Raw genomic sequence first — 12500 nt, forward strand, 5'->3', positions numbered from 1 at the left:
GGAAGGATGGAGGAAGAAGAAGGACCGGGAGGATGGGAGAAGAAGAGGAAGAAGAAGAGGAGAAAGGGGAGAACGAGAGGAAGAAGGCAACTGCGTGCGAAGAGAAGATTGTAGATCAGTCTTAAGTGGCTCCGATTGTCGTAGGGCAAGAGGAGATAGAGAGAATGGCAGGGAAGGACGGAGGAAGAGGTCGGGCCGAACGAAGAGGAGTCGCTGCGTCGTATGAGCTTATGTTAAGACAAGCGTCCTCTTGATTCGACAATAACCACACGAAAACGAACAGCGAAAGACTTGCATTTCTATTATTTTTCGAGAACGTCGTTTATGCTGAAATAGGCGCCAAACAGCAATTTCCGAATATCAAAATGAAAGAGTCAGTTTAAACATTTTTTCAATAATACCTTTTCCTTTATACTCACGATGCTTAAACACCAGCGGCAGGCGAGAGAAACCCCACTCGTAGAACAAATTGAATGCCAGCAATTAACGGTCATAAAATGCACTGACGGGGCAAAAATTGAAGCCTCCGAGGTATGATAAAGCCGAGTCCATCAGCGCAACGAACAAAAACAACGGTTAAGTGAAACGGGTATTACTTTTAGCGTAATATCCGTGCTGTGGGGAAACAATAACAACACCATAACTAACGGAACGGACCGCCACCATAAAGAACAGGTCGAGGAGACGAACCACCCAAGCAGGGGCGCCGCGCAACGGACACGCCGCATACCCACTCAAATAAGAACACCGAACAACGGACACGCTACATACCCACTCAAACAAAGACCCGAACAACGGATACACCAAAAACCCACTCAAACAAGGACCCGAACAACGGACACGCCACATACCCACTCAAACAAGGACCCGAACAACGGACACGCCACATACCCACCCAAGCACCGAAAAACGGACGCGCCACATACCCACGTATCTTCCCCGAACATCTTACACGGGAAGGCGGATCGGGAGAGGCGGCCCAAGGCAAATATTTACCATTCCTGCTGCAGGGTGTGTGCGGGAAGACGCGGGGTGCTGCGGGCGGGGATGTCGTTCTCAGGGGGTGATGTCTCAGGGGATTTCGTTCTCAAGGGGGTGATGTCTCTGGTGATGTTCTCAGGGGTGATGTCTCAGAGGATGTTTACCAGGAGTGATGTCTCAGGTGATGTCCTCAAGGGGGGATGTTCTCAAGGGGGATGTCCTCAGGGGTTGATGTCTCAGGGGATGTCCTCAAGGGGGGATGTTCTCAAGGGGGATGTCCTCAGGGGTTGATGTCTCAGGGGATGTCCTAAAGGGGTGATGCCTCAGGTGATGTTCTCAAGGGTAATGTTTAAGGTGATGTCGTCTGGAAATGATGTTTCAGGTGATGTCATTTCTGAGGAAAGGCATTGACGTGCTCAGGGAGGTGCTGTCCCAGATGAAATCCTTCTGATGAAAGTGACGTCTTAGAAGATGTCGCCCTGTGGGACTGGGCGGCGATGGGGCGGTAGCGTGTTTTTCATCCGCTCCTACGGGATTTCCGGCTGGTCCATTCTTTGGATTGCTGGAGGGCGAGAGACAAGGACAGTCTTTAGAAATATTTGCAATATGACTGGTGATGTCTTAATGAAGGTATAGGACGTATTAGTGTGTGTTTAAATTGTTTTATCTATATATGTTCAAGTTTGTGTTTCAATCCATACCAAGATTGCAAGGTATTTCACATACTGCAATATCTAGACAGATAACACGCATATGGGATGTATAAACCACTTTAAATTGCCATATATATTTGAATGGGCAAACCTATCTTTGCCAGAGTAATCATAGCATTTGTAAGCATGCTCAAGAATGATGTCTTAATAATATCAAATTCTAACATTCCAAGCCATGTACAAGACGTAGAGCATCCTTGCATGAATACCGCCTGCGAGCCACTATACTGCAGACGAACACTGAACCACGAAGGGGCTTTAAAGACAGAGATTCATTCCGCGAGATAGGATCACGAACCCTTTCCGGTAAGAGGACAAAGTTCAAGTCTTTTACCTTCTCATTCACTATTCATGACAAGCTGCGCCATGACGTAACGATAACTCCGTCACTCCATCCGGGACGTGGTCGTTGCGCAGTACGTGATGCGCATCTGAGAACGTTGTAGGTGCAGCCGACTCGGGCAAGCACGGGCCGGCAACAAGGGGTTTCGCACGTAAGCAAGGCGGGCGCGGTAACGAAGGGAAGGCAAGTCCGCCGCAGTAAATGAGCTGCTCAGGGCCATTAGACAGTGCTCGAAGCAAGCGGCAAGGACTAGAACAGGGATGCATGTGTGTAATTTGTATGATACTGAAGACGTGTCATTAAAGAGCTCTGTGATTTTGTCTGTTTGTCAGGTGTCACGCTGTTCGGATCTCTGTTCCCCGCCTCCTTTTCCCCGACAGCCGAGTTCCCGAGACACACAACGTATTAGCCCCGAGGCAATATCCGAATGGCGATCCTTCAAAATGCCGATTTTCCTTTCCTTTCCTTTTTTTCTCGTATAATTTGATATAGAAACTGAAATCGGAGAGCTTAAGACATCCTTTTTTCACTTTGTTCTGATCTTTTACAAGGGTTAAACGTAGTTTTATCAAACTTAATGGAATGTCTGAAGTAAGTCCTAACCGGTGTTTAGGCCTAATCCCGAGGAAAGAACCTGCACTTTCATATTCAGTCAAGTGAAACTCAGCATGAGGCCAGGTGAGCAGGTACCTCTGCGCTACAACCACGGGCTTGACAGGTACACTTAGGGCCCGGCCGGGGCGGAGGTGCGATGATGTAGGCGCATTTAGGCGTAGGCCGAGCGAGGGGCCGCGGGCGATCGTGTGGCCGGAGCCTCGGGTAGATGAGGGCGGCTGATTGGGCGGAGTTATGATGACTTTACGAACCCTGGGGCCGAGGGCGGCGGGTGTGCGGCAAGGATTAGGATCATGGAAAAGAATTAGACCCATCCGCAAGACCAGGTAATGACGCAGACATCAGAGTATGGTATATAATAGAATCCGTTTCTGACCACGATATATATATCATCGTCATCTCATTCAATTCGGCGACGTGGTAATAGAATGCAATTAGTAAGAGATTCGGCATTGGCTAAAGAACCCAAAGGCAACACCGTCACACCTCATGTAAAGAAGGTCGGAGTCACGTGGGTATATTTATCCGTGACCAGTGAGATACACCAGAGAGACACGGCGCAGTGACATGTTCCAGAGGCGCCACTGAACACAGGGGGTCATGAGGCTGAGATGGAGGGCACTTGGCCTTTCATGGGGGATCGGATTTTCAGTGACACAAACCAGACTCGGCTTTCTTATTCGCACTTCCGGATGGGAGCTCTGATATCACAGTCAAACAGGATTTTACACTGATTTATTTTCGTGTCTGTGAGTGGTTCCCGTTTTGTGATGAATATATATATATTTTGGGGAGGATCTGGATTCTCTCAGCGCTTTGAGAACGTGATAGATATGCAGAGTAAAGCTTAGCGAAAGCATGTTGTGATTTCAGTCAAGGTTTCGAAAATGCCCGAGACTTTTTCGCCAGGTTTCGAATAGTAAAGAAACCGAGTATTCGTTGTTCAGTTCAGCAGTCTTTTCGAGAATCCGCCCTATTCATGCTACACATGGTTGACCCTCGCCTGAAGGGAGACTACAACTCATGTCAGTGTGGCATGAATATGAAACAAGGGAAGAGAGGGCGCGGCGAAGGATGGGAGAGGAGGAGTAATGGGGGAGAAGAAAAAGAAGGAGGAGGAAGGGGGAGAAGAGGAGGAGCAGGAGTAGCAGAAGGTAAAAGAGGAGGAGGAGGAGGAGGAAGAAGACGGCAATGGTTGTTTGGATAGAAAGGCTCTTCATGTGAAACAAGAGAGGAGATGAAAGGGTAAGTTTAGGTGCGGCGGTGAACAGGCGCTTGTTGCGAGGATAAAGATACTCCAGCGTGTGTTAAGATGACAATGGCAGACTGGTAGGGAGCAGAGGATATGCGCGTTGGGAAGCATGAAGTGGGAGCTGAAGATGGGACTAGGTGACGGAGAAAAGGGATAGAAAGAAATCACTATTATATTTCCAATTTCCTGAGTAATGATAAACGAAGGGTGAAAAGATGGGGGAGTGGCTGTAGTGAAGGTGGTGGCAGAGAAGGAGGAGGAGGAGGAGGAGACGGCGCTAGCAGGCCCACGTCCGGGTTCACGACCTCCCACCCCCCTCCTTCGTTCCCTCCCTCTCTCCTCCCCCTTCCTCACCTCCACCTCTCGCTCTTCCACCATCGCCGGGACCTCCCCCTAAGCCATCTCTACAATCAGCTTCAATAGCATCCGCTGATTCCCCGCCGTTGCACTCGGAGTCATTCCCTTCCACAGGCCCTTAAGTCAACCGCAACCACCTGTGTTCCTGAGGCGTGTGTATGCTCTCACGCTCGCCACAACTCACTTCCTTCTGTCGGTCTCGCTTTTCTTTCCTCTGCGCCGTCGCTTACGGTGTGGCCCGGGGTCTCCTACCTTTTCGCCAACGCGGTTCATTCTCCCCTACATCGGCGGGTAGATAAAGAGACCGAAAGAGGGAGAAGAAAAGAGGCAAAAGAAGAAAGGAAAAAGGGGGAACCTCACGCGAACGGGGTGTCTGCGTGGCGCGTGTGAGTGAGCAATAAGTCCGTCTTCCTCGGGCCTTACGAGCGCCTCGCCTTCTCCTCAGTCGTCGCTGTAGGGCCGGCGGGCACCGGAGCGGCCCGGCCATCAAGATCACCGTATGCACGAATTGCCGCGATAAGCGGGCGGATGGGCGGGCTCGCACGACCCACGAGCAGCGGAGTCATGGCGAGACCTCCGATCCCCTGCACGATAAAGGACTCCGCTGCTAGGTTTGCTCTCTTACCAAGGCGAAGGCCATAGCGAATCAGGGAAAACAACACGTAGGTGGAAGTTGCAAGCCTGGTCGAATATTTAATGCGCGCAGAAAGACTTTCCCCGAGTCCGTTGTAGCGAGTTACAAATGCCTGACACTGAACTCCGCCTCCGCCCGCCCGCCCCGAGAAGCGGGTCGATCCCTTTGTTCGGATAGAGTCCCGAGATGTACTTTGTGGTACATGGACCTGGACCAGCACCCGGTCCTTTTAGCGTGTCCAGGGTACGTTTGGGTGGAAGCGAGCCGCCCGCCCGTCCGGGAGGGTGCCGGACATTCCCCAAGGACGACAACCAAAGCGCGGGCAAGCTGGGCCCTTAAGCAGGTTCGACGGCGTCCGTTTCACGCGCAAGATGCTGGTCCTTCTTTTTCCTCCGTATCTTCAAATGCTCTCTCTCTCGTGCTTACTTTATTTCTATTTCTCATTTTCTTTTCTTTCTACCTGTATTTTCCTTATGTCTTTCTTTCTACCTCTCTTTTCCTCGTCTTTCTTTCTTCCTCTCCATTTTTTATATCACCCTCACATTCTTTCTTCATTTATTTAGTTATTCACTTACTTCTCCCTCCCCATTTCTATCTATCTTTCTTTCTTTCTCCCCCCCTCTCTCTTTTACATACCGCCAAAGATGGTTGATAATTTCACAGACCCCCCACCCCCCTTCGCCCTCAAAGAATATAGACGTTTATCACTATCGATTCTCAGTATTACAACTTGGCTGAATGATGATTATTATTCCCTTTAGTTACCTTCCCCGAGTCGTTTACCCCCCAACCCTCCTCCCCTCCCTCCTCCCCTCCGCCAATGCGAAGTACATACCATCGGCATTCCCTTCATTTGCTTCCTGCTGTTGCCTGTTGCATACTTTTTTTCTGCCTCGCATTCGATCGGCTCGGCGCCCCTTCCCGCGAGCCGCCCGACCGCGTGGCCTCTCGGGATGTTCGCTGTCCGGAATTTTCTCGAGTGCGGTGTCGTCCTCACCCCGAGGGCGCGTCTCACCTTCCTGTGCCCTTCCTCACGTAGCGTCTTTGTGCTCTTCCAAGGAGTCTCGGGCATAACCTCGTAGGCACGACTCACCGAGAGGAAGAGGGCCTCGTCCAGGTCGCCGCCGCAGCAACCCGAGGGGCGACCCAGGCGGTGGGTTGCCTCCTGACGTGCGGCCACACATGCGCCATGAGCGGGTACATACACAGTTTCACGTGAACGGATTCTCAAGCACGCAGACAAAGGAGGAGTCATAAACACACACACACACACACACACACACACACACACACACACACACACACACACACACTCACACACACACTCACACACTCACACACACACACACACACACACACACACACACACACACACACACACACACACACACACACACATACACACACACACACACACACACTCAAAGACACACTCGCACGAACACGCACACACGCATCCAGTTATTTAATTAACAAAGGAGATATCTGAAAGCGTTACACCCAATAGCCCTAAACTGATATCTCATGCGTAACGTTACCTAAACCTGTGACTTAAAGGTACAATGCCAGGGTGCGGCGCGGGGATCGTTGCTGATTTGTGCGTTCAGGGACCAGGTTTTAGGTAGATGGAAAGGAAGGGAGAAGAGAGGGAAGCGATAACGGGGGTGAAGAGAAAGGAAAGAGGGAGAAAATCACCAGAAATTTGTTTATCTATTTGTTTGTTGCTTGTGTTTGAGTGTTTGTGTGTGTATGTATGTGTTTGAGTGTGTGTGTGTGTGTGTGTGTGTGTGTGTGTGTGTGTGTGTGTGTGTGTGTGTGTGTGTGTGTGCCGAGAAAGGGGGAGGAGGGGGAGGCCGTGTCGTGAGCAGGTCGCCGCCCCGCCCCTCGCCCGGCAGGTCTGAGAAGGGACCGAGGTTGCAGGTCACTCCGTCAAGTTCCCACGATACCTTCCCACGACTTTGCAGCGGTGAACGACGGAGGATTCGAACGCCGCCGCTGGTTGGCGAGGAAGAATTGTCCGTTCGGCGCGTGGACGGCCGTGTTGGCAGGGAAATGCACCGCTGATCTCAATCCAAAATGTTTTAGCTCTCGTAGGAACAACACCATGAAGGAATTCTGTAAATGCGCGCATTCTCTTTCACTCTATCTATCTTCTTCTTTCTCTCTCTCTCTATTTCACACACACACACACACATACGTGTACGTATATGCTCAAGGAACCTACCGAGGCCCAGTGATTAACGGGCTCAGCCCCCGGGGCCCGGCATGGGATGACGAAGGACCAGCATTCCGACGAACCGGTAGAATGCATTATTTAGCGTCGAGTCCTTCGGCGAGACCTTGCCGAGGCGGTCGACCCCCGCGACACGCCGGAGGAATGTGGCACCGCCGCGCCGTGGCAGGACCGCGGGAAGCGGCAGCGGCCGGGAGGGCTGCCGCTCGCGGGGCCCCTCGCCGGCGCTGCGCTCCGCTGCGACGCGCTTTCTGACTGCCTTGACTTCGGCCAGAAAACCCGGCCACCCGTGGCTAGTTTTGTTTCAGGAAACAAAGAGGACGAGATTTTTTTTTAGGTCTTCAGCATAGTACTTTGTAAAACCAATGGCTGGTGAATGGAGCGAGACGGCAAACCGGCAGCGACCAACGTTTAATTTTTAAAATATTTTCTGATTCTATTTTCTTAATATTATGTCATCCCGAGCATTAAATCACTGATTCTCTTTCACCGATCTGTTTATTATCCTCACTATCTGTCTGTCTGCCTTTACGACGCAGCTCCGCCTCACCACAAACACTTCACTCCCCCCCTTCACACACCCCCTTCCACCCCAGGGCCTCCCCCTCCCGCGTCCGCTCTCACGACCTCTCCCGCCGTCGTGACTGATAGCCCTCTCCCCCTCCCGCCACCTTCTCTCTCTGGCCCTCCTAGGCCTACCTGCGGCTAGGTGGGAGGGACAGGAGGTCAAAGGTCTTAAAATTTCGACGTCGGAGAAAGGATGGATGAGAAATGAGTTATTGACGGCGCCCTCTCCATCTTTTTTTTGACACCTGTTGTGTGTACCTCTTAACCTTTCTCCCTTTCTCGTTTCGCGTTACTTTCCCTCTGTCCTTGATTCGTCTTTCTCTTGTATTTACCAAGTTTTAACTACTCTCTCACTTCCCCCTTTTCTCCTCTCTAAGCCTTTTTTCTTATATTCCGAATAACTTCTTTTACGGTCGCTATTTTCTCCTCTTGCTTGTACTACATTCCTCTCTCCTTTTTTTATCCGAGTTCCTTCTTCTGATCCCATTTCTTAAGTTTATTCCCCCTTTTCTCCTTTTCCTCGCGACTCCTCTTGACCCTCCTTCCTTCACCTTCCCTCCGAGGTCAAGAAGCTTCGACCTTTCCAGGCAACCGCGTCGTCGAAAATGCTAATCGGCGAAAATAAGGGTCAATTTACGGGCGAATGTACGATACCCGCGCGACTCCAGGTATGAATTTTCATGAAAGTCAATCTATATGACCGCGGGCGAGCCATCAGGGCCGCTTAATTATTTCGAGCTCGGCGCCGGAGGAGGGCGGACGCAGCCCAACCTGAACCGGCGTCGGGCTGGTGGCGCTGCGCTCTCTTCTTATCTTTATCTTCAGTTTCTATCTGTTCTGCCTCTCTCTCTCTCTCTCTCTCTCTCTCTCTCTCTCTCTCTCTCTCTCGACTATGGAAAGCTGGAAGATATGGACTGTCTCCTTATAGCTTGGCCATTTATAACTGTTCTTTTTCCTCTGCCTTTTCTTCGCATTTACCCATAAACGGAAGCGACCCACCTGGTCTGGTTGGTTCTTTACCGACCTGGAAAGCCATTTAAGAAAGTGGAATCGAAGTCATCAGTCTTCGTCCGATCAGCGATGGGTATTCTAATTGGTAATAGGAAATCATCAAAATGCGAAACGAGGCCAACTACACGATCACACGCCGAGCCGAGTGTGACGAATATGTGTAGCTGGAAATAGATATTAGGGGCGTAATTATCTCCCCAATTTCTATATTCAGTGCAACGGACGGGATACCGGAGTAGATTATGGAGATGCTGGACCTCTAGCCGTGATTAATGTCCAGCAAGATGACAGGTGGACATTGATCATGGGAAAGACAAAACGCCGAGCGGTATGGTCGGTTGCTTCGTAGGACTCTTTAGGATTTTCGCCTGAAGTAACGTGGTTCCCGGTGATGATAGGTGGTCTGAGAGTGGTTGCTGGAGGACCTACTTGTGTGATTCACTTGTTGGTTATTATGTTTGTTACATCGTTCTTATTAAAGGCTATGCTATATTTTTCCGTGTGCTTAAAGGGAATAATCAGATGTATTCATCGTTGAGTGTTGGTCAGAATGTTCAGTTTGTTTATTTTGGAAGTATAATTTTCAATTCTAATAATTCTAGTAGGGGGGGGCAGCTAGGTTAGGTAACCATCCATCTCCCTTTATTAGTAACGCTTTCCATATTCACACGAGATCTCTGGAAACAGGAAGAAAAACGACACAAGAAGAAAAGTAAATCGAAAGTCTTCTGAGAAAAAACAAAAAAACAAAAAACAAAATGAAAACGAATCTCCAACGTAGAAAAAGAACCATCGATTCAGCCCTGCATCACACCATGGAAACTCCTTCATCGCAGTCTGCCTGTGGATCTGTCTTTTTCTGCTTTGCTGCCGGATATTTTATGTGAAGGACGGCAGTAGAGAGAAAGAGATAGATTTCCTGGGACAGTAAACAACGAGGACTTGATGTGTGTGGATTTTTTTTGAAAGGCCTGGATATTTTGAAGACCAACTCTGCATATTTATTTTGAAATGCTTTTTTTGACATAGTTTTCCTCTGTATTTTACTTTTTTCTTTACATTTTTTCTTATTTTGTCCCAATGTATTTTCTTTTTAAGGCCAAACGACATTTTTGTTTTGCATTCATCACGTTCTTTCCTTTGTTGTTTATCATAATATAGTCGTACTCTTAGTGTTATCCTTGGCTGCTGCTTGGTACTGAACTATTCGAGACTCTTTACCATGAAAAGATGTGCACCAAGCTTTTTGTTATAAAGTTCTTACTATTTTCATGCAATAAGTTCCTTGTAATTCAGAACGGACAAGTAAAAAGCTAGAAGAGTATAGGAACATATTACAAATGATAGATGGCATGGTAGAAAATACGGTGCAGACAGCACGATAAAGACTTAATAAATCGTTATCGCATGAAAAATAAGTGATTGTGATTTATTATATATATATATATATACATATATATATATATATATATATATATATATATATATATATATATATATATATATATATGTGTGTGTGTGTGTGTGTGTGTGTGTGTGTGTGTGTGTGTGTGTGTGTGTGTATACATACATATATGTATATATATATATTATATATATATATATATGTTTATATATTATATATATAGATATAGATATAGATAGATAGATAGATAGATAGGTATAAATGTTAATTATTAATGGATCAAAGGCTTTTTTCATTCATGTATTGTAGTGAATGCAAAATAGAAAATCGTAAATTATATCAGAACATGTATAACGTCTAACATATGCTATATCACCAATTAATCTAATTTGACCGCTAAGGGACAGAGATCACAGGCCAAGTGTCCCCTCGATAGCAAATTCCAAAGAAGACGAAGTGGAGCGGCCGAGTTATCAGGCAGTATTGTAACGTGTTCGCCTCTGACTCGAATACAAATACATAGTTCTGTATTCAAGGTTCATGACACTTCCAGCTGGCAGCGTTGCGGTAAGAGGTGACCGCCAGTCGGCAGCGTGTCATTTGAGAATTTTTCGTTTGTGGCCGTCCTGTTTGCGAGAGAATTTGTGTTCCTTTAAACGCTGTCACTTTGTGGGTGTTTCTTCTCTTGCGTGTTGGTTATTTGCGACTCGCTGTGTGCCGGTTGTGTTAACAGGAAGCATTTGTTGTGGATATTGTGCTCTCTCTCTCTCTCTCTCTCTCTCTCTCTCTCTCTCTCTCTCTCTCTCTCTCTCTCTCTCTCTCTCTCTCTCTCTTTCACTTACTATTACGTATATATTTCTAAACTCATTTTCCTGGATTATAATGAATCCTCTCTCTCTCTCTCCTTCCTTCTATCTCTCTCGCTCTCTCTTCCTTTATCCCCCTTACCTCACTCTCTCCTTCGAGCTCCATTTAGGAAAGAAGACAACCGTGATCAGGTTAGGCCCCGGGAATAAATTCGGACAGTCGATTAGTCTCGTCCATTGAGGCGACGTTGCGTTCGCACTCAGTGACGTCACACGATGAGGGGCGCCGTTTGCCAGGGTTCGCAACAGGTCATCACACCTCCGCCCCGCCTCACTCCGCCAGCCCCTCCGACGGCGCGGCGGGGCCCACCTGGGCGGCCGCTCGCACTTCGGACGAGAACTTATGGCGGAATGAATAATTAATGAGGTAATTAGCATAGAGGCGAAATGAGCGCGCCGACCGGGGGATCGTGAGAGCAGGGGGGTGGGTCTGAGGAACGGGGGGAGGGGAGAGAATTACCTGCTGTGAAGAGGGGCGTGAGACATAGAAGGAAGGGGAGGGGGGGGGTAGTGGAGGTGGATGAATGGAGAGAGTTTGAGGGTACGAGGTGGATATGGCGTGCAGGTGTTTACTGTGAAAAAACAACAGAGGAAGGACATAATATCCATTTGTTTTCGATACAGAACTGGAATGATTAAAACTTATATATAATCAGTTGTGAGAGACAGCCCCAGCAGGTCCCGTTAAATATCATATCCTATAAAACCATAGACAAAAAGAATGTAATTCCTGGACTGAAGAAAAGAAAGAAAAATAATTTTAACAACAAAACATTAATATATGTTCAACAAAAATAAATGAAAAGCGAGAGAAGGAAAAAAAACAAGCCACTGTGATCAAAGTTACCCAACCATAACGAGTGGAGGCTCGCGGAGTTCAGAGATAAATGTTCTTTTATCTTCACTTAATTATTGTACATCAGCTTCTCTATCGTGGAAAATAAGTTGTTTACCTCACATGATAACCAAAAGTTCGTTTGATTTTCTCCGAGTTTAAAACAATTAAAGTTCATGTTTTTGAGAAGGATCATGGTTATTTTTCTTACTGGTTTTGTTACTTTGGTTGTTATTATGCTCGTTATTAGTAGTATTTTCCATTATTATACATTATTAATAACATTGTAATGATGATTATAACAGAACATGATAAATGATGCTAATGTGATGATGATGACGCTGATAAAGATGATAGAAATAACAGCAACAATAACAAAATAATAAAAATACGAATTACGACTATCATTATCATAATTTTTAACAATATTGATAAGTTATCATAGTTATTATCATCTGATTACATACAGTCACAATTATAAGTTGCCCATACACAAAGTCCACAGCAGAAAGCATTAATATATATTCAGTTATAACAATTAATAGCAATGACAGTATGGAGAGAAATTATATGCACACACACACACACACACACACACACACACACACACACACACACACACACACACACACACACACACACACACACACACACACACACACACATATATATATATATATATATATAT

The 12500-nt window shown here is 47.2% G+C and overlaps 1 protein-coding gene across 2 annotated transcripts in view; it reads left to right on the forward strand.

The window, feature by feature from the left end:
- The window catches only part of LOC113828161 (glutathione S-transferase 1), a gene marked incomplete in the record, with an annotated part of 200075 nt that overhangs the window by 182601 nt on the left and 4974 nt on the right, over positions 1–12500 (forward strand).

Source organism: Penaeus vannamei, chromosome 2 (assembly GCF_042767895.1).
Source record: "Penaeus vannamei isolate JL-2024 chromosome 2, ASM4276789v1, whole genome shotgun sequence".
Taxonomy (NCBI): Eukaryota; Metazoa; Arthropoda; class Malacostraca; order Decapoda; family Penaeidae; genus Penaeus; species Penaeus vannamei.